The sequence below is a fragment of the Oncorhynchus keta genome, chromosome 2, assembly GCF_023373465.1.
Source record: "Oncorhynchus keta strain PuntledgeMale-10-30-2019 chromosome 2, Oket_V2, whole genome shotgun sequence".
Classification (NCBI taxonomy): Eukaryota; Metazoa; Chordata; class Actinopteri; order Salmoniformes; family Salmonidae; genus Oncorhynchus; species Oncorhynchus keta.
The window spans coordinates 61,997,680-62,019,244 of NC_068422.1; the positions used below are offsets into that span (position 1 = coordinate 61,997,680).

General features: G+C 43.1%; 1 long non-coding RNA gene across 1 annotated transcript; it reads right to left on the reverse strand.

The window, feature by feature from the left end:
• Positions 1-803: 803 nt before the first annotated feature.
• On the reverse strand, positions 804-4,986 carry LOC127909312 (uncharacterized). Its single transcript, XR_008070756.1, has 3 exons — positions 4,575-4,986; positions 4,272-4,339; positions 804-1,223 (listed from the first exon to the last, which is right to left on the reverse strand). It is a non-coding gene; the product is annotated as an uncharacterized LOC127909312 (long non-coding RNA).
• Positions 4,987-21,565: the final 16,579 nt, after the last annotated feature.

Consider the following 21,565-nt stretch of genomic DNA (forward strand, 5'->3'; position numbering starts at 1 on the left):
TGCCTAAGGCAGCCAAGCCCATACAACACCCCTACTCAGCCGCAATCCCAATAACCACAAAACCCCAATACGAAATACAACAAAACAAACCCATGTCACACCCTGGCCTGACCAAACAATCAACGAAAACACAAAACACTAAGACCAAGGCGTGACAAAGCATAGCAACATTGTAACAACTGACCTGGTTTTTACACAGCCAAACCAGCCTCTGAGTGTATCTTTAAAGATGCCATGATATAGTTGTTTTTCTTTCATTTCTTTCAGTATTCTAAAGTTGTTTTAGCTAATTCTTCTCTAATTGTATTTGTGCATGCATTCAACAAACTTGCGATGAAGGACTTCCACATTGAAGCCATCTCCAAAGTTCACTCAGAAAGACAATAATTCTAAACTGGGTTTGATTTAGTTTTTGTTATTTAAATTTGTTAAAAAAAAAAAATGTAAACCTCCATTATTGCTTATTGCTCATTTCAATGTTGTTAATACACAAAGTGGTGTAAGGTTCTGTATTTATTTTCTTAGTTCACCTTGTGTTCTGTTTCTTTGTGTTCTTGAACGTAGCCCTGTCTTTCGTTTTTGTTCATTGATTTCATCTGTGTTAGTTACTTACCTGGTCTCATCAGCTCCTTATTTAGTTCAGTTCATTCTGTTTGTGCCTTTGTGAGATATTGTTTGTTTTGACTTTACTAAACCTTTTCCTAGCTCGTTTGTGAGAACCAGTTATAGACTTCAGTCACAGTTTTTGTCACACGGAGCTGAACAGGTGAACGCAAAAGCAGATTCATACGAGGAAACTGGGATGAGGTAACCAAGGTATTTATTGAAACATGGGGGGAAGATTGAGTGCAGGCTTGGGGAAGCCCAGGCGGGTTGCTGGAAACCATGTGCGGAGGCTAAGGCTGGAGCGAGAGGTGTGGGGACAGGGTAAGCAGGTCCGGAGGGGAATCCAAGGGAGCGTAGAGTGGAGTATCCAGGACAGAGTAGCAGGACTGACGAGAAGTCGGACTGGAGACAGGGACCAGAGTCAGAGCGGGCAGAACTGTAGCGGAGGGGAAAACAGTGTCAGGCAAGGGAAAACAGGAACAAATTGCTTGAAAAATGTACTGACTGGGCAGAGATTACGATCTGGCAGTGTGGAAGTGGCAGGACTGAGTATTTGTAGAGGTCTTGATTATGGAACAGGTTGCAGCTGGTGGGGATCTGCTCTGACTCCAACACTCCTGTCTCCACACAATCACACACACACAGAGAGAGAGAGGGAGAAAGAGAGAGCATTGGGGGAGTGATGGCAGGTCAAGGAGACACTGGATGAGCACTAGAGGGTGTGGCAGGAGCAGATGTAACAGTTTTGATTCACCTGCCTATTTGCCTACCTGTGTATGACTATTGCTTGCCTGTGACCACAATTCCTGCCTTCTGCAAAGGTGAAATAAACACCTGCCGCACCCTGCTAGTGAATCTACACCTTTTTCTCCCTGAGTGTAGCACATTTGCAACAGTAGTATGTTCACCACAAGTTTCCTAGAATTGTTTGCCAGAACTTCTCAAGTCACAGTAAATTTGTCACAAAACTAATCTAGATGTGGAAATATGAGCAAATACGAGCTTGACAAAGATTTGAAGGCAAATTAGCCAAAGATTTGCAACAACTGTTTGTCAGAAGCCTATTTTCTTCGGGAAAGGTAGCCTTGGCCTCCCTTTTTACTTTAAAAGTTGAATTTGTAAGTGGAATTGGAATGAAACAATCTGTGTATTTATTCGTCCCAAGTTACAGTATAAAGTGAAAGCATATAAAAATGATTTAAATCCAACTATTGGGTCAGTATTTTAGTCTCTTTTGATGGGTGATTTTTGTGCACTTTGGACTTAAATAAAGATATTCATGGTGTGTTGACTCACTTCCTTGACACAGTGGATCCGCTCTATTTTAAGTATAAATCCGGGGGAAAAGACGATTGAATCGAGATGGTCTTTTGTAGCTCAGCTAGACCTCAATGATGTCTGCACTGAGTTTCAGCAGGGTCCATTCTTTAAAGCAATATCTCCTCAGAGCCTTTTAAAACTGTGTGCCTGTGCAGACAGATACTGTTTTCGAGAATAAAATAGAAAATAAATATGAGAAAAAAACACCTCTAGCTAGTTGCCCTAAAGCGTTGAGAATAAGGGCAAAGCGTTAAGATTAATAATGGAAAGCAGTGGTTCCCTGTGCAATAAGGAGCGGCCTATAACGGCCTGAGACAGGACTTGGAGAGAGGCTTTATAATGTAAACAGGGTAGCCGCAATGGGGAGCGACATTTAGTGCAGGGGACTCTAAAGGAGTGGGGTTCGGAGGTTAACTACCCAGAGGGCTTTGGGTCAGGGAGAGTTGGTGGTGGGGTGTTGGTGGTTTGCTATCTGCTTCTGCTGATAATGTTTCCTCCATTCCCTCCATCAGCTAGACTCGGGCTACATTCTTTCAGAATACTCTTAGCTCTTGGGTACATTAACTTAAGACTTAAGGAGCCAAGGTCAGTATTTCTTTCAATCCTGATGCATGCCACTAGAGACTCTGTTGCATTTTGTATTTAACTGCAGCTTCATTGAACAAAGTTATGTTGTTTGGCCACTAACATTCTCTAGTCGACTGTGTACTGTGCAGTGCTCTTCAGAGCCATGTTGAGCCATCAGGGGAGAGATCCTCATACAGTACATTAGCCACATGCCTTAGAAACACAGGGTCTAGTAACCAGCTCCATGCTGTTTTAGTAATGCTGAATTAGAGTTCAAATAAAAATGGAATAAACAGTAATAAATCCACAGTGAAACCGCATAGTGGTGCCTATGTGGGACTGCTCATGGTAATGGAAGCTTAACAGTGATCCAATGCCCTGAAAGGATTTGTGTAAATACGCTGTTTGCTCACGATCAGCATTGTATTTAATAATGTGGGTGAATATTAAATCATCTTTTGATCTTTTTTTCATTAGGCCTCCCCATGTGGGTTTTTGTCTTCCTTATAAATTAAGTTCCTTGTCTCGTATACACATGAGAATAATGAACGAGGACACAAAAACCTTTTTAAAGATTAGTAATAATACCAGGCTATTGAAACTATTGTAATTGGTTCCACATCTTCATTTGGAACACTCTTCCTCCATGTCTACATTCGAGTGATAAAAGTTTGAACTGAGTGGATGCAAGATTTACAGTTGTGATATTTCAGAATATGTCATGTTGGACAGGATTGCTCTTGCCTCTGGGAGTAGTATTTCATTCAGAGGCAACGTTTGCCCTGTTATTAGGTTCTACGCACACACTCAGACCATTCCCAGCACACCTAGCTACAGCTCATAAAATCATAGGTACAGTATCCTGAGAAAATACTGATTCCTTCCCCAAAAGCTAATAAAACAGCACTTTGTTCTAACTACTTGCCGATCTGCTGAGATACTGTATTAGCTACATACAGTACAGTACATAGAAACAGTTACACACCAAAAAATAACAACATTTCAATGCAAGATACACATACTGACTTTATACCTTGCTTTGCACTTCATAGCCGAAAACAATATTGGGACAATATTTAGATCATACATAATGAACTTTATTCTCCTATCTAATTAGCACAGATCTATACCTCATAAACAAAGAGCTGAAAAACTTCACCTGTTCACACCCCATTAAGCCTGCATAATAATGCTAATTATGTTTGTTCACTTATAGGGCTTCATTATGTAGGTTACAATCATTAAAGAGGCTACAAAGGGTGCCTACTGTATGTTAGAATTGCATCATCTGTGCTATTATGATGGCTATTCTCATCTCAAAGTTAAACTACGATGTATGTCAGAAAGCTCAAACTCATTCATGGACAGAATGAGAGACACAAATGACAACAGATGGAGATGTGTGGTATCCTCACTGTGACATCATATGAATGAGAATCAAATTCTAAGAGAGAAAAAGTATTCCTTTTTTAGGTGAGATCATCTCAAAATGCAGCATCGTACTGCAGTGGTTTCACTCTGGATTACATGTTAGGATCCACCTATTCAACTCTACCTGAATTACTATTGCCTTGAGACTTCAGTCCAATGACAGTGATATTTCCCACTGCACATTTTTCTTCAAAGCACATCCTAGTTTATTTATAATTAATCTATAGTTCATAAACCGACTGATATCCCTACAACTCCACTCCATTATTTTGCATAGAGACAGCTTGGTGATTCACAGGTCTCATGCTGCCAGGCTGTGCACACTGATTGAGAAACGCAGCTCTTACAGTGTTGTACCCCCACTGGGAGATTCTGCAGGCATGGACATGCTCCGAGTTTCCATGGCAAGATGGCGCTGCAAAAGAAAAGGCTACTGTGAAATGCCAGCAGACAACAACAGGGTGAAAACAAATGTCATCCTACGGTGGTATTCTACCATTCTGGCACCATTTTAGAAATTATTAAGCGCTCTCCGTAATGTGACAATGATGATGTACTAAAATGAGCTTGTTGTAGACCTTTTAGTCTAGTAGATACACTATCAAGAGTAAGACAGCTTTGACTAATGACATCTTTCTGTTTCCATTCACCATGCATACTGGCCCTTTTCATAAGGCCACGTAGGTTCTTATGACGTCTGTAACGGTTCTCTTGGTGTGAAGAAGAGTCGGACCAAAATGCAGCGTGTAGATTGCGATCCGTGTTTTAATAAACAAACGTAACACGAATCTAAATACAAACACTACAAAAAAAAACAATAAACTTAAATGAAAACCGAAACAGCCTATATTTGTGTACACTAACACATAGCCAGGAACAAGGACACTAAGGACAATCACCCACGACAAACTCAAAGAATATGGCTGCCTAAATATGGTTCCCAATCAGAGACAACGATAAACACCTGCCTCTGATTGAGAACCACTCCAGACAGCCATAGACTTTGCTAGATCACCCCACTAGCTACAATCCCAATATATACACACCACATACAAAAACCCATGCCACACCCTGGCCTAACCCAATACATGAAGATAAGCACAAAATACTTCGACCAGGGCGTGACAACGTCAGACATGGCTGAGAGGCGTCGCCTGTAACCTGTTGATGTTTTCGCTAACCAATCTCTCTCTGTTATTCTTGGTGAGGGATTTTTAAGCAATTTAGTCAGGTGGATATTTTGTAGTTGATTATCTCTGTCTTTTATCATCCACCACACAGTGACATGCGCACACTTATCGTACATTAAAACTCAAGTGTTTTTGAAAAACGTCATTGAACTCATGCTTCTAGCCTGCATGTGCTAAAGGGAGGCCCTCGCAATAAATTGTGAAAAGCTCTTATCCAGATTGCTTGAACAAAAACGCAGCACTTCATTTGCACATTGTTGCGAAAGCGGCAGTGTTTTTTCATCTCTGCTCCTCTGCATATATGGTGAGGACAGAACCTTCTTGTCTCTTATCTTTTCCCCCACCCACCCCAAACAAATATCAAACCAGCTCACCCGCTCACCCATGTGCTTGCCTATGTGAAAAGCAGTAGCATATGTCCTGAAACCCGGTCTTTGTTGACATGTTAACTTAAAGTCTCTGTGTCTTTGATCAGAGGAATCGAATCTCTGAAGGGAATGTGATTAAAAGTGACTTTTTAAATGCCCAAGGATCCAAGCAGCAGGGGGATTTTCCAGATAGTGTGAAGTCGTAAGCTCATATAAGAAATACAGGAGTGATTCAAGCAATGTATCCAAACCGGGAAATATGATACAGTATGGCAGTGTTTTTCTTCCTCCCCATTTCTTTTCACTGCTAGTTATATGCGCTCTGTGCTGGATGCCTTTCAAAGCTACTTGTTCCACTTTCTTACATTTATGCTAATTGGAATGCAAATATTCAGGTTACATTTTAAGCCTGTGGTTTTATGAGAGAGGGGTGAGAGATGACAATGTATTGACAGGCATGGATGGCTCAACACTCAAACCTCAAAGTTGAGAGGGATTTTTCAGGATAAGGGTTCATGGTGGCAGTAAAGGACAGGAAATATGGACTCTGTCATCTTTATTGAATAACATTTCACGCTGTGGTATTTTGGCTTCAACTGAACACTGCGAATGGAGTAGGCAGTTTAAAACCCTATGTGCCAATCCCTACCAGTAAATATCCTTCCACTTTGGTGTTATGTTTATTGTATGAGCAGTTCACTCAAGCGGAGCAAAGAGGTGTAGTGTCCAATGCACTCAGTAAGCTTTAAAGCTTGTCTTGATAAACTAATCAACCCAGCTAAGATTCCGAGGCCCACTTAACACACACAGGTCAACACAAGTTCCCCGGACCAATGCATGATAGTACCTCTTAGTATATTACCTAAGTAGGTTTTCTAGTGGGACTTGTTATTGTAGATGACTTGCTTGAATACATACTATATATTACCATGAACTTCCAAAATGAAGGTTGCCTACACATGAGCTCATTTGTACTCAGGAAGATTGTAAGGCCTATTTCTTTGTACCCGCATTGTGTTGGATCATAATAGTAAATATGTCAATGTTTTTTGACGCTGTTTGAAAAGGACTTTGTTTTATGTGAGGCAAAAGACATGATGACCACATTCTGGGAAACTTTGTACCCTTGACTTCAGGCAAAAACAAAAGGTCAGGAAGTAACTAAGGATGGCAGGAGTGACGAGCAAATGTGTGAACCAACTGTTTCTCGAGGCTCTGCGACCAGCTTTCTACCAGTCAGTCATACACAAATAGCGCATGAACAAAGCCAATGAAAATACACATCTACAAAAGTATCCTTTATGGGTTTTGTTTCATTAATCTATGCAGCTTAGCCGTAAGTGTTTGCACCATGTTTAAGCACTTATCCTTATGTTCTGTAGGCCTGGCTAGATGTAAGAGAGGTATATGAAAATATCCTGAGTGAAAAGTACAGAGCAGTAGATTCTCCAACTTTTTTCCACAACTAAGTAGGTAGACATCCATTGAAAGTCTCTCCAAGTCAGTTCCCAAAGGTACACTAGCTTCTCCAACCAGCTGCTCCTCTCTCTCTCCCTCTCTCTCTCTCTCTCTCTCTCTGTCTGGCTGTTCTAATTCCTCCACAGTTATTTCTGTAATGCCTCGTTTCACATCGCCCAAATGGATGGTCGTCCAGAGAAACCTTGACGCCTCATGATGTCATGTAAATGCAGTGCTTTTAGATTTCTTAGTCTGTAATGTATACTATCTATATCCAGCAGGCCCCTGATTCCCATATGAGCAAAACACTGTTTTTAAACTCAGTCAACACAGGTGTTCTGTTAATTTAGACCAGTGGTAAAATTGCAACTGAATTGACTATGGGGTAGTCTATAGTTGGAGAAATGGAATTATTATCTTATCTAGAGTTGCAGCTCTGGGATGGTTGATTGCTGTTAACGTTGCTTAGTTATTTTGTGTCAGAATACATTGAATGATCTTCTAGAACATTTAGAAAAACACTTTGGTAGCACTTTAGCTTATAGTGCTGAAATAAGAGGGTAATGTCCGGAAAGTACCAGGAAACAGCAGCGAAATAAGATGGCAACAACCAGGTAAGAAAGCAGTAATTACCCATTAATAGTTAGTTTGTAGCTGCTAAGTACAGTGGAATTATCCTGGTTGTTATGCAGGGACAACTATTCGTGACTGAAGAACTATCAATAATAAAGGCTATACTTAAGAATGTACTTGTGCTGTATGTTAGCAATCCTAAAAACATACATTTTGGGTCAATGCTTGTAGCAGGGTAGTTGCCTCTTGTTTCAGTTTTGTTTCCGATTACTTTCCTGTCGTTACCCTACTATTTCAGCACTGTGTTCAGAGGGAAACTTCGGGATTTTGACAATGAGGCCCTATGAAAAAATGCAGAGGTAGTTTTGTGAGCCAATGCTAACTAGCGTGAAAGCAATGCTGTGAGGCTATGGGTATCTACTAGCATGCTAGCAGATACCCATGGACTTCCAGTTATTGCGCCAACGATAGTTAGCATTGGCTCATGAATCTACCTTTAACTTCCTTTATATGGGACACAGAGACATACAAATGGTATCCACAAGTTAATTTAACTATGTGGAAGTAGAAACAGGGCCTCAATGCCAAAATCCATAAGTATCCCTTTGATAAAATCCTGGTTGCTAAAATTTGAATAGTTCACCCAATTTCAGTTTATGTGACAAAACAAGCTGTCATTGTGTTGAGCAGGAGTGGGCAATTTCAGTCTTTGAGAGCCTGATTGGTGTCACAGTTTTGCCCTATCCGCAGATAACACACCTGACTCCAATAATCACCTAATCATGAACTTCAGTTTAGAATGCAATTTGATTAATCAGCTGTGTTTGCTAGGGATGGAGAAAACGTGTGACACCAATCAGGCCCTTGAGGAGTTGCCCACCCCTGTTGTAGAGAATCATTATGCTCCATAACCAAAAATATTGCATTTTCAGCAGTTTGAAGCTGGAGTAAGCGAAAGTAAAAGATGCAAAAACTAAACTTAACAATGGGAAGCATAAAATTAGATTTGCTTTCAATGAGAATCTAAAACTCACATTTCTATGTGAATTTGGTCTGGTTGTAGAAAAAGTGACATATTGTAGCTTTATAAGTAAATATTGTGTACCTTACCTGTTACTTCATGTGTAGTTTAACCATATTTTCATTGTACCTGCAGGGCCTAGACACTGTGTTCTAAAGCAACACTGTCACGACTTCCGCCGAAGTTGGCTCCCCTGCCTGTTCGGGCGGCGCTCAGCGGTCGTCACCGGCCTACTAGCCGCCACCGATCCCTTTTTCGTTGTCTGTTTGTTTTGTCTTATTAGTTTCACCTGTGTCCTGTTGTATGTGCTTAATGAGCTTCCTTATTTAAAGTACGTGTACCCGCCCTTGTTTTGTGCGGGATTGTATTTGTGTTACGTGTTAGATAGTGGTGTTTATATTTCTGGACTTGGCACCCTGTGTTTTGGGAAGTCACATTTTCTGTCCGTGCCCTGTATTTTGGGCTTGTTTATTTTTGTGCCATATTAAAGAGCACCTTTTCCCAGTGGAACTGTCTGCGCCTGATCCCTTCCTCACCCACCTAGTCCCGCGTGACAAACACTCTGTTCCCCTGTTATTAAATTCCCCATTACTTTCACCATAGTTTCTGTGTACCTTACTGTTTCTTCCTGGATAGTTTCCCCATAGCTTTGGTGTACCTACGGGACGTTGACACTGTATTCTAAAGCAATGCTCTGTAACCCTCTTACTGTGTAAATTACTATTACTTTCACTTTCACTTTCACTTAGTTTCTTACAGTTACATTCCAGTTACTTTCTTTAGATGTTCACAGATAGATTAATATCACAATCTATTTCATAAATGGAACTTCATTCATAGGACAGCATACAGTTTCATTTTGCTTCTTGTAGCATACATTGTAGCATACATTGTAGCATACATTGTAGCATACATTGTAGCATACATTGTAGCATACATTCAATCATCAGTCATCATAGCCAGGAAATAATATTACCATAGAACTGAATGTGACAATTTTCAGAATGAATCAAACACCATTTTTTGGTTTGTTTTTGTTCCAATCCAATCATGGCACACCAAGACTGCCAGACTGTGGTTGGCATTGCAGGCAGTGTCCTGTTTGTCCATGTACTTCTGGGTGATGTGATGCATCAGCATGTTTTCATGTAAATGTGGTGGACTATGTGGTGGAAAGAGGCAGAGAAACACTGTTTTCTGGATGGCTTTTTACCACTCTGGATCTGATGCTGGGTCATAGACTTCACCATGTCCTCAAAAAAGTACCATGAGTACTGCAACACACAGCGACGAACTACATATGAACTTAAACACACACACTCACATCAGGAACAAAGACAGCAGTGATTTACTGTTGTCTGCTGTGTGTGAAGTCAAAAGTAATAGTAGGAAGACAGTACACAGAGTACCTTGAACAGTTTGTTGGAAGTCATTGGAGAGTTTGACGATGGCTTCAGCCAGCTCCTCATGGACACTCTTAGGGTTAGGCCTGAGTACGGCTTTGGCTTGAACACAAACTGGAGAGAGACACCAGGGGCAGAGAGAGAAAGAGAGAGAGAGAGTGCAACAGTCACTTAAAGGGAAACTTCACTGCTAGACACTATTTGAGGTGTTTTTCCAGTCTCCCTACATAGTTATGAGTGATGAGAGGGTGTTTCAGACATAATTATGCACTATAGCTCTATTTTTTATTTCTGCGCCGGGATAGTTCAACCAATGACATAGATTAATTTTTTTATTTTATTTCACCTTTATTTAACCAGGTAGGCTAGTTGAGAACAAGTTCTCATTTGCAACTGCGACCTGGCCAAGATAAAGCATAGCAGTGTGAACAGACAACACAGAGTTACACATGGACATGGAGTCAATAACACGGTAGAAAAAAAGGGGAGTCTATATACAATGTGTGCAAAAGGCATGAGGAGGTAGGCGAATAATTACAATATTGCAGATTAACACTGGAGTGATAAATGATCAGATGATAATGTACAGGTAGAGATATTGGTGTGCAAAAAAGCAGAAAAGTACATAAATAAAAACTGTGGGGATGAGGTAGGTGAAAATGGGTGGGTTATTTACCAATAGATTATGTACAGCTGCAGCGATCGGTTAGCTGCTCAGATAGTTGATGTTTGAAGTTGGTGAGGGAGATAAAAGTCTCCAACTTCAGCGATTTTTGCAATTCGTTCCAGTCACAGGCAGCAGAGTACTGGAACGAAAGGCGGCCGAATGAGGTGTTGGCTTTAGGGATGATCAGTGAGATACACCTGCTGGAGCGCGTGCTACGAATGGGTGTTGCCATCGTGACCAGTGAACTGAGATAAGGCGGAGCTTTACCTAGCATGGCCTTGTAGATGACCTGGAGCCAGTGGGTCTGGCGACGAATATGCAGCGAGGGCCAGCCGACTAGAGCATACAAGTCGCAGTGGTGGGTAGTATAAGGTGCTTTAGTGACAAAACGGATGGCACTGTGATAAACTGCATCCAGTTTGCTGAGTAGAGTGTTGGAAGCAATTTTGTAGATGACATCGCCGAAGTCGAGGATCGGTAGGATAGTCAGTTTTACTAGGGTAAGCTTGGCAGCGTGAGTGAAGGAGGCTTTGTTGCGGAATAGAAAGCCGACTCTTGATTTGATTTTCGATTGGAGATGTTTGATATGGGTCTGGAAGGAGAGTTTGCAGTCTAGCCAGACACCTAGGTACTTATAGGTGTCCACATATTCAAGGTCGGAACCATCCAGTGTGGTGATGCTAGTCGGGCATGCGGGTGCAGGCAGCGATCGGTTGAAAAGCATGCATTTGGTTTTACTAGCGTTTAAGAGCAGTTGGAGGCTACGGAAGGAGTGTTGTATGGCATTGAAGCTCGTTTGGAGGTTAGATAGCACAGTGTCCAATGACGGGCCGAAAGTATATAGAATGGTGTCGTCTGCGTAGAGGTGGATCAGGGAATCGCCCGCAGCAAGAGCAACATCATTGATATATACAGAGAAAAGAGTCGGCCCGAGAATTGAACCCTGTGGCACCCCCATAGAGACTGATAGACGGTTGACTGAGCCTGCAGTCTGATCTAAAAAATAAATGGAGTCATGTTTTGTAGCAATTGCTGTGTTTTTCCGATTGCACGATCATGCTAGAAGCGATAAGATATGGTTGTCCTTGTTCAATAGAGCTATTGGACATGTCTCAACGACATTCCTATCTGCCAAGACATTGCAAGATCTCGGTTGACTCAATTTCCCTGGCTTTGTAAAGACTACAGCCTGACGGGAGCAATGCATCCTTGTTCCCACCCTCAAAGGGAGGCTTTTCAAAGTGGGAGCGTTACTAGTTAATAGGTTCACAGGAGCTGTGTTACCGTGCACTCACTGTCTATCTGAGATTGCTATATAATTAGCTACAATGACTGCTTCTGATGATTCCTCTTTCTTTTTGATGTTCTTTTACATAGGAACATACAGACCTATTTATTGGAGTTGAAATATATTGAAGAGGAGTTGAGACAGCGAGAAAAATAATTGCGAGACCAGCAAGCAGCTGCAGACTAGACTAGCTCGGCCAGGAATCAGGAGGGTAAATGACTAACGAATAAGTCGTTTTTCTGTCGGTAGCTAGCTACCAATATAAGCTCTCTTTTTACACGAGGCAGTGTTGTTCAGTACAGCACAATTTAGTGATCCATTCAGCCATAACAGGGCTTGCTATTACCACTACACGCCAAGCTAGCCAAGTTTATGTAGCTTTGTGTTTGCTATACCTAAAATGTACTGTAGTCTAATGTCATAGCTTTCTAGCTAATTAGCCTAGCTATCCTCAGTGTCTCTTATTGGGAGCAAAACTGGATAAATGTTTTGTTGATGGCGGAGAGTAAAGGAATGACTTTGGCTTGATGACTCATATTAGTCTTGTAGTAACTTTCTGATGTAGCTAGCTAGCCAGCTAAAATGTATCTGTCAGATTCTACACCATACGTCTACAGTAGGAATACAGACAGTACACAACGATTGCCATGAATGTTTAATACCATTTTTATATTTTTCTCAGAGACAATACCGCTTGGATACAAAGAAGTTGATGACTCAAGAGATGTGAAAGGTGCCGTAATAACAAATCTCCCCTTATGTCAAAGTGACTCAGAACACCTCACTGCACTACATGCAAGTATTCCCATTGTAGGACTGTAGTATTTATTATAAGTGTTAGTGGTACATGTATTCTACTGTATATGTCATACATTGCCATAACTGTTCCTGCATACTGTTGTGTAAACTCACCCAGTCTCCAAAGCAAATAAACTTTGTCTTGAATACAAGACATGTCTATTTATATGCTATATTGACAGACTAATATCCTGTTTTATTAGAACATGTTTACTTTCCAACAAATTCAAGTTTAATGATAAACAAACTGCCTGCCTCATTTGTTGTAGCAGTAAGACTGAAGCTAATTTATCCAAATACATTTCATGAATTTCACAATTTACCAAGAAGTTGAAGTCAACCCTATTGGTTTCTGATGAAGTTGGAATAATTTAGTCACTTGTCAGTACACATGTAAAAAAAAATATGATATAGAACACCACTATATACATATGTACAACACCTAGCAATATCTATACCACAATGACGTTGTGAGCATACGAAGCATTCTATATTATACACCATCATAACTGTATATGGATGTTGTGTTAGTTGAATGTTCCAGGCAGGTTCCAGAACGTTCTTCAGCTGGTGAACCTCTTCTTTTGTTGGATAATGGCAGCGGGTATGGCAGGCTTTGGCGCTGTGGCGATGTTGGCAGGGATGTCGTGTTTGGGGAGTCTGTGACTCTGGCTCCTTGTAGACAACCGTCTGGTCCCTTCTGCACTCCACAGCCAGGTGGACAAGCCCCTCGTACACTTTCTTCACCACCCACTGCTTCGACCTCTTGTTGAAGATTGTTTTGTACTTCAAGTCTCCTGGAAAGACAGGAAGACTGATCATGAGGATGTGAAACCATAAAATAAAGCATGTTCATCTGTGAACAAAAAAAGGGTACAGTAAACTAGAATGTGTTTTGTTATACTCATTCAATAATGGGGCATTGAAATGGGCTTTTAGCAAAGGTGAATGCTTTGAAGGGGGATCGACTTGTAGATAGTCTTGTCATGTATTGCTGTGTATCAGCACCTACAGTTGTTGAGCAGACAAGCACTTCCAACAATAGTGAATAGGCTAGAAGAACGTAATTAACAGCCTCTTTCTCCCTTGCCAAAAAACTGTCTACAAGGGTGTGAAAAGACAGAGGAACAGGTGTCTTGTAGACAGTTTGGTGTATTGGTGACTTTTTTTTCTTTATGTCAAAAGATCATGCATACCAATGTTTACACATCCCCAACAGACACCAGATTTTTTAGGGGGGACACATTTTTGGGGGGTCCATGCTACAGACGGCTATAGTGATCCCCTAATACAGGACTAGTAAATGCCCAGTGCACTACTTTTGTGAAGAAAAATGTGTATTAACAGTTAATTGTTTTATACTGATTTTCAGGGGGTGCTGAGGGTACGGCTATGCGGGTGGTAGGGGTGCATTCGGAAAGTATTCAAACCCCTTCACTTCTTCCACATTTTGTTACGTTACAGCCTTATTCTAAAATTGATTAAATAATTGTTTTCCTCATCTACACACAATACAGTGGCCTCCATCATTCTTAAATGGAAGAAGTTTGGAACCACAAAGACTCCTACAGCTGGCAGCCCGGTCAAACTGAGCAATCGGGGGAGAAGGGCCTTGGTCCAGGGAGGTGACCAAGAACCGAATGGTCACTCTGACAGAGCTCCAGAGTTTCTCTTTGGGGATGGGTTAACCTTCCAGAAGGACAACCATCTCTGCAGCACTCTACCAATCAGGCCTTTATGGTAGAGTGGCCAGATGTGTCACGCCCTGGTCGAAGTATTTTGTGTTTATCTTTATGTATTGGGTCAGGCCAGGGTGTGGCATGGCCAGGGTGTGGTTTTTGTATGTGGGTGTGTATATATTGGGATTGTAGCTAGTGGGGTGATCTAGCAAAGTCTATGGCTGTCTGGAGTGGTTCTCAATCAGAGGCAGGTGTTTATCGTTGTCTCTGATTGGGAACCATATTTAGGCAGCCATATTCTTTGAGTTTGTTGTGGGTGATTGTCCTTAGTGTCCTTGTTCCTGTCTGTGTTAGTTTACACTAGAATAGGCTGTTTTGGTTTTCGTTACGTTCTTTGTTTTGTAGTGTTCCGGTTCCGGGTTGGAGCGAGCGGTCGCATTCGCACTTCGCTCTGCAGGTTGTATAACTTTTTCATTACTTTTTCATTACATTTCATTATAGTACAACGGTTGATTTGTCTAATCTTAGCAATTCTTCTTAGCTAGCTACATAGCCGTCCTTGTATCAGAGATAATTGCATAATTATCGTATTTCGTCGCCCTAACGTAGCCTTCACTGCTATTCGCCCAGGAGCTAGCAAGCGCTAGCTAACGCACACAGATTAGCATCACTGTAGTGCTATTCACTCAACTGTACGACTTGATTAGTCTAGTGTTAGCTAGCTACATAGCTGTCTTTGTTTCCAAGATAATTGTGTAGTTTAGTGTGTGTAGCCTTGGAGTGATTATCTTAATTCACTGAGGTTCGCTAGCCAGCTATTTGTCGTCCTTAACGTAGGAGACTCTGCTAGCTAGCCAACAGCTAACAGCTAACAGCTAGCCAACAACAACCCGGTCGCATTCCGCTTCGCTCCACAGTTAGTATCACATTTTCATTTCATTTCATTACAGTACAACGGTTTGATTTGTTTGATCGTAGCTAGCTACATAGCCGTCTTTGTTTCAAAGATAATTGTGTAGTCTAGAGCGATTTCCTAGGTTAGCTAGCCAGCTATTGTCGTTCTTTTAACGCAACGTAACGTAAACAACACTGCTAGCTAGCCAGCTAGCCCCCGATTAGCAGCACTGTAGAAACTATTACACTCAACGGAACGACTTGATTAGTGTAGTGTCAACAACGCAGCCACTGCCAGCTAGCCTACTTTAGCAGTACTGTATCATTTTAATCATTTTAGTCAATAAGACTCTTGCTACGTAAGCTTAACTTTCTGAACATTCGAGACGTGTAGTCCACTTGTCATTCCAATCTCCTTGCATTAGCGTAGCCTTTTCTGTAGCCTGTCAACTATGTGTCTGTCTATCCCTGTTCTCTCCTCTCTGCACAGACCATACAAACGCTCCACACCGCGTGGCCGCGACCACCCTAATCTGGTGGTCCCAGCGCGTACGACCCACGTGGAGTTCCAGGTCTCCGGTAGCCTCTGGAACTGCCGATCTGCGGCCAACAAGGCAGAGTTCATCTCAGCCTATGCCTCCCTCCAGTCCCTTGACTTCTTGGCACTGACGGAAACATGGATCACCACAGATAACACTGCTACTCCTACTGCTCTCTCCTCGTCCGCCCACGTGTTCTAGCACACCCCGAGAGCTTCTGGTCAGCGGGGTGGTGGCACCGGGATCCTCATCTCTCCCAAGTGGTCTTTCTCTCTTTCTCCCCTTACCCATCTGTCTATCGCCTCCTTTGAATTCCATGCTGTCACAGTTACCAGCCCTTTCAAGCTTAACATCCTTATCATTTATCGCCCTCCAGGTTCCCTCGGAGAGTTCATCAATGAGCTTGATGCCTTGATAAGCTCCTTTCCTGAGGACGGCTCACCTCTCACAGTTCTGGGCGACTTTAACCTCCCCACGTCTACCTTTGACTCATTCCTCTCTGCCTCCTTCTTTCCACTCCTCTCCTCTTTTGACCTCACCCTCTCACCTTCCCCCTACTCACAAGGCAGGCAATACGCTTGACCTCATCTTTACTAGATGCTGTTCTTCCACTAACCTCATTGCAACTCCTCCAAGTCTCCGACCACTACCTTGTATCCTTTTCCCTCTCGCTCTCATCCAACACTTCCCACACTGCCCCTACTCGGATGGTATCGCGCCGTCCCAACCTTCGCTCTCTCTCCCCCGCTACTCTCTCCTCTTCCATCCTATCATCTCTTCCCTCTGCTCAAACTTTCTCCAACCTATCTCCTGATTCTGCCTCCTCAACCCTCCTCTCCTCCCCCTTACTGCATCCTTTGACTCCCTATGTCCCCTATCCTCCAGGCCGGCTCGGTCCTCCCCTCCCGCCTCCGTGGCTCGACGACTCCTTGCGAGCTCACAGAACAGGGCTCCGGGCAGCCGAGCGGAAATGGAGGAAAACTCGCCTCCCTGCGGACCTGGCATCCTTTCACTCCCTCCTCTCTACATTTTCCTCCTCTGTCTCTGCTGCTAAAGCCACTTTCTACCATTCTAAATTCCAAGCATCTGCCTCTAACCCTAGGAAGCTCTTTGCCACCTTCCCTCCCTCCTGAATCCTCCCCCCTCCTCCCTCTCTGCAGATGACTTCGTCAACCATTTTGAAAAGAAGGTCGACGACATCCGATCCTCGTTTGCTAAGTCAAACGACACCGCTGGTTCTGCTCACACTGCCCTACCCTATGCTCTGACCTCTTTCTCCCCTCTCTCTCCAGATGAAATCTCGCGTCTTGTGACGGCCGGCCGCCCAACAACCTGCCCGCTTGACCCTATCCCCTCCTCTCTTCTCCAGACCATTTCCGGAGACCTTCTCCCTTACCTCACCTCGCTCATCAACTCATCCCTGACCGCTGGCTACGTCCCTCCCGTCTTCAAGAGAGCGAGAGTTGCACCCTTCTGAAAAACCTACACTCGATCCCTCCGATGTCAACAACTACAGACCAGTATCCCTTCTCTCTTTTCTCTCCAAAACTCTTGAGCGTGCCGTCCTTGGCCAGCTCTACCGCTATCTCTCTCAGAATGACCTTCTTGATCCAAATCAGTCAGGTTTCAAGACTAGTCATTCAACTGAGACTGCTCTTCTCTGTATCACGGAGGCGCTCCGCACTGCTAAAGCTAACTCTCTCTCCTCTGCTCTCATCCTTCTAGACCTATCGGCTGCCTTCGATACTGTGAACCATCAGATCCTCCTCTCCACCCTCTCCGAGTTGGGCATCTCCGGCGCGGCCCACGCTTGGATTGCGTCCTACCTGACAGGTCGCTCCTACCAGGTGGCGTGGCGAGAATCTGTCTCCTCACCACGCGCTCTCACCACTGGTGTCCCCCAGGGCTCTGTTCTAGGCCCTCTCTTATTCTCGCTATACACCAAGTCACTTGGCTCTGTCATAACATCACATGGTCTCTCCTATCATTGCTATGCAGACGACACACAATTAATCTTCTCCTTTCCCCCTTCTGATGACCAGGTGGCGAATCGCATCTCTGCATGTCTGGCTGACATATCAGTGTGGATGACGGATCACCACCTCAAGCTGAACCTCAGCAAGACGGAGCTCCTCTTCCTCCCGGGGAAGGACTGCCCGTTCCATGATCTCGCCATCACGGTTGACAACTCCATTGTGTCCTCCTCCCAGAGCGCTAAGAACCTTGGCGTGATCCTGGACAACACCCTGACGTTCTCAACTAACATCAAGGCGGTGTCCCGTTCCTGTAGGTTCATGCTCTACAACATCCGCAGAGTACGACCCTGCCTCACACAGGAAGCGGCGCAGGTCCTAATCCAGGCACTTGTCATCTCCCGTCTTGATTACTGCAACTCGCTGTTGGCTGGGCTCCCTGCCTGTGCCATTAAACCCCTACAACTCATCCAGAACGCCGCAGCCCGTCTGGTGTTCAACCTTCCCAAGTTCTCTCACGTCACCCCGCTCCTCCGCTCTCTCCACTGGCTTCCAGTTGAAGCTCGCATCCGCTACAAGACCATGGTGCTTGCCTACGGAGCTGTGAGGGGAACGGCACCTCAGTACCTCCAGGCTCTGATCAGGCCCTACACCCAAACAAGGGCACTGCGTTCATCCACCTCTGGCCTGCTCGCCTCCCTACCACTGAGGAAGTACAGTTCCCGCTCAGCCCAGTCAAAACTGTTCGCTGCTCTGGCCCCCAATGGTGGAACAAACCCCTCACGACGCCAGGACAGCGGAGTCAATCACCTCCTTCCGGAGACACCTGAAACCCCACCTCTTCAAGGAATACCTAGGATAGGGTAAGTAAGGGTAAGTAATCCTTCTCACCCCCAAAAAAAAAAAAAATAATATTTAGATGCAAGTGGCTGTTCCACTGGATGTCATAAGGTGTATGCACCAATTTGTAAGTCGCTCTGGATAAGAGCGTCTGCTAAATGACTTAAATGTAAATGTAAATGTAGTGTTTGTATTTTAGATTTGTGTTACGTTTTGTTCATTAAACATGGATCGCAATCTACACGCTGCGTTTTGGTCCGACTCTCCTTCACCACATGAAAACCGTTACAAGATGGAAGTGACTCCTCAGTAAAAGGCACATGACAGTCCACTTGGAGTATGCCAAAAGGCACCTAAAGGACTCTCAGACCATGAGAAACAAGATTCTCTGGTCTGATGAAAGCAGATTCAACGCTTTAGCCTGAATGCCAAGCGTCACATCTGGAAGAACCCAGGCACCACTCATTACCTGGCCAATACCATCCCTACACTGATGGAGATCCTTAATTAAAACCTGCTCCAGAGTGCTCAGGACCTCAGACTGGGGCGAAGGTTCACCTTCCAACAGGACAATGACCCTCAGCACACAGACAAGACAATGCAGGGGTGGCTTCGGGACATGTTTCTGAATGTCCTTGAGTGGCCAAGCCAGAGCCCAGACTTGAACCCGATCAAACAGCTCTGGAGAAACCTGAAAATAGCTGTGCAGCCATGCTCCCCATCCAACCTGACAGAGGTTGAGAGGATCTGCGGAGAAGAATGGGAGAAACTCCCCAAATACAGGTGTACCAAGCTTGTAGCGTCATACCCAAGAAGTCTCAAGGCTGTAATTTAATTTATGTAATTTAATTTATGCCAAAAGTACTTCAACAAAGTACTGAATAAAGGGTCTGAAATCCCAAAACCTTTTTGCTTTGTCATTATGGGGCATTGTGTGTAGATTGATGAGGGGGAATTGTGCTAAAAATAAGGGGTTAAATACATATCTTATCTGTTGTTCCATGAAATGAATACGTTATCTAATGCGTTTGTATGGGCTAATAGCAGTCAGGAACCCAATTTTTTTTGCATTAAATATTTTTCATGTGTATTTGGTTTAAACTAAGGGATCTTAAAATTCAAAATCAAATAGCTAAATTGTCATTGGTATGACCTTCTTAAAACAATTCCATATAGCTTAGTAGATAGCCAGTAATAGTATAGTAATAGCGTCTCTTTTCAGCGTTCAACAACATGACAACCCCAACAGTTGAGACTTCAGTTCCATTTCAAAATCCTCTATCTGAAAGTGCTGGCTACAAACACGTACATTTCGATATTTCCTCCATTGGGCAGTCCTCCACGTCCTGAAATCGCTATGAATTCTGGATATTGTGGTTTGCTTACAATCAGGAAATGTAGCTGGCCGGTTTCTACCGATGAGATGCAAAAACGTTTGTGTCATGAGGAAATATATTTGAATTTAGAAAATGCTGTGTTATTAAAATAAATACTTGTATTGCTCCATGAAGTAATCCAACAATGTGTACGCCACCATCTTGTCTATTACAAGTCGTCTCTCATGATCAAGACAGGTGTCTGTCATCATGACATGCTGAACTTTGGGGTGGACACCCACCTGTCTAGATCAATGGTCTTGCCCTGTTTGCGGTGTACGGCCAGCTGGATAAGACTGACAGAAGTGGTGTAGCGCTCGTAGACCTTAACCATCAACTGTTTGGACCTCTTGCAGAAGATTTTCTGGTACTGCACGTCTCCATGACCGCAGGGCACCTGAGAAGAACTCCAGATAACCTGAGTTTTACAAAGAGAAAAGGTCAAAAGAGAAAAGGGGTAGACTAAATTGATTACATGGTCTAGAAGGTACTCTGTGGACCTCAGGCTACATATAACCCCCTGTAACCCCCTAACACAAACACAAACCCATACAAACACTACCCAATTCATGTTTATGCCATACTGTAAATTGAGATATCTTAGCCATCAGCTTTTAAATATTTTTGCCAACAGTCTTCATCCATGTGCAGAACTAGGGGTTGGAAGCACATGCTGGTGGAATCAGATTCTGTACCACCTACAACAAAATGCAGAACATAGAAAGGGAGCATTGTTTGCAGAGAGAGAGCAGCCACAAACTTGTTAGGGCACGTGAACATTCTCACCGGGGGCTTGTTACTCTGGGGCTTGTTACCCCCTCATTTCATACGTTTTTTTATAAGAATGCCTTAGGTAGCCTATATAGCTTATAACTTAGTTTACCATCTATTATTTAGATTACTTTGAACCATGATCATATCATAGCCTGTGCAATATTTTTGATACACAATTACACCCTCAAGTTATCATTGTTAGGTTCATAATTTGTACAGATCAAAGTCTTAACAGTATGATTACAATTCGCTTTTTATTTATCTGTTAACGTTGCCCTCAACCCAATGGTGGAACACAAGACAGAGGGAGAGAACTGACAAGAGACAATAAACACACGTGGCATGCATGATCATTGACTAGGCAACAACACATTAATCAAACAATGCACAACAAATGAGTTGGAAAGTAAGCCTAGATGGAGCAGAACACAGCGAGCAGCATTTTTGGATTTTTACATTTTTTAATTGATGACTCTTGTTAGTTAACAGGTATATATATACACAGCAAATAGACATAGTAGTTCATAATATAGTAGCTTTCATAATGATAATGTGGTTTTACAAACAAGATGCAGCAATAGATGACATCAGCATTTTACGCTTAAAGGAAAATACCACCCCAAAATCAATTCCCTTCATCAGTCCACTGCAAACACAGTCCCAAAATACCCTGCACGCCAGCAGCCAAGCCCGCAAGAGCTCCCCCATAACACAGAAAGCACTACAATCATATGTAGTATGATCATATGATGCAAAATGCAGCATATTGTGACACTCTCCACATTCCAAAAAGTCCACAC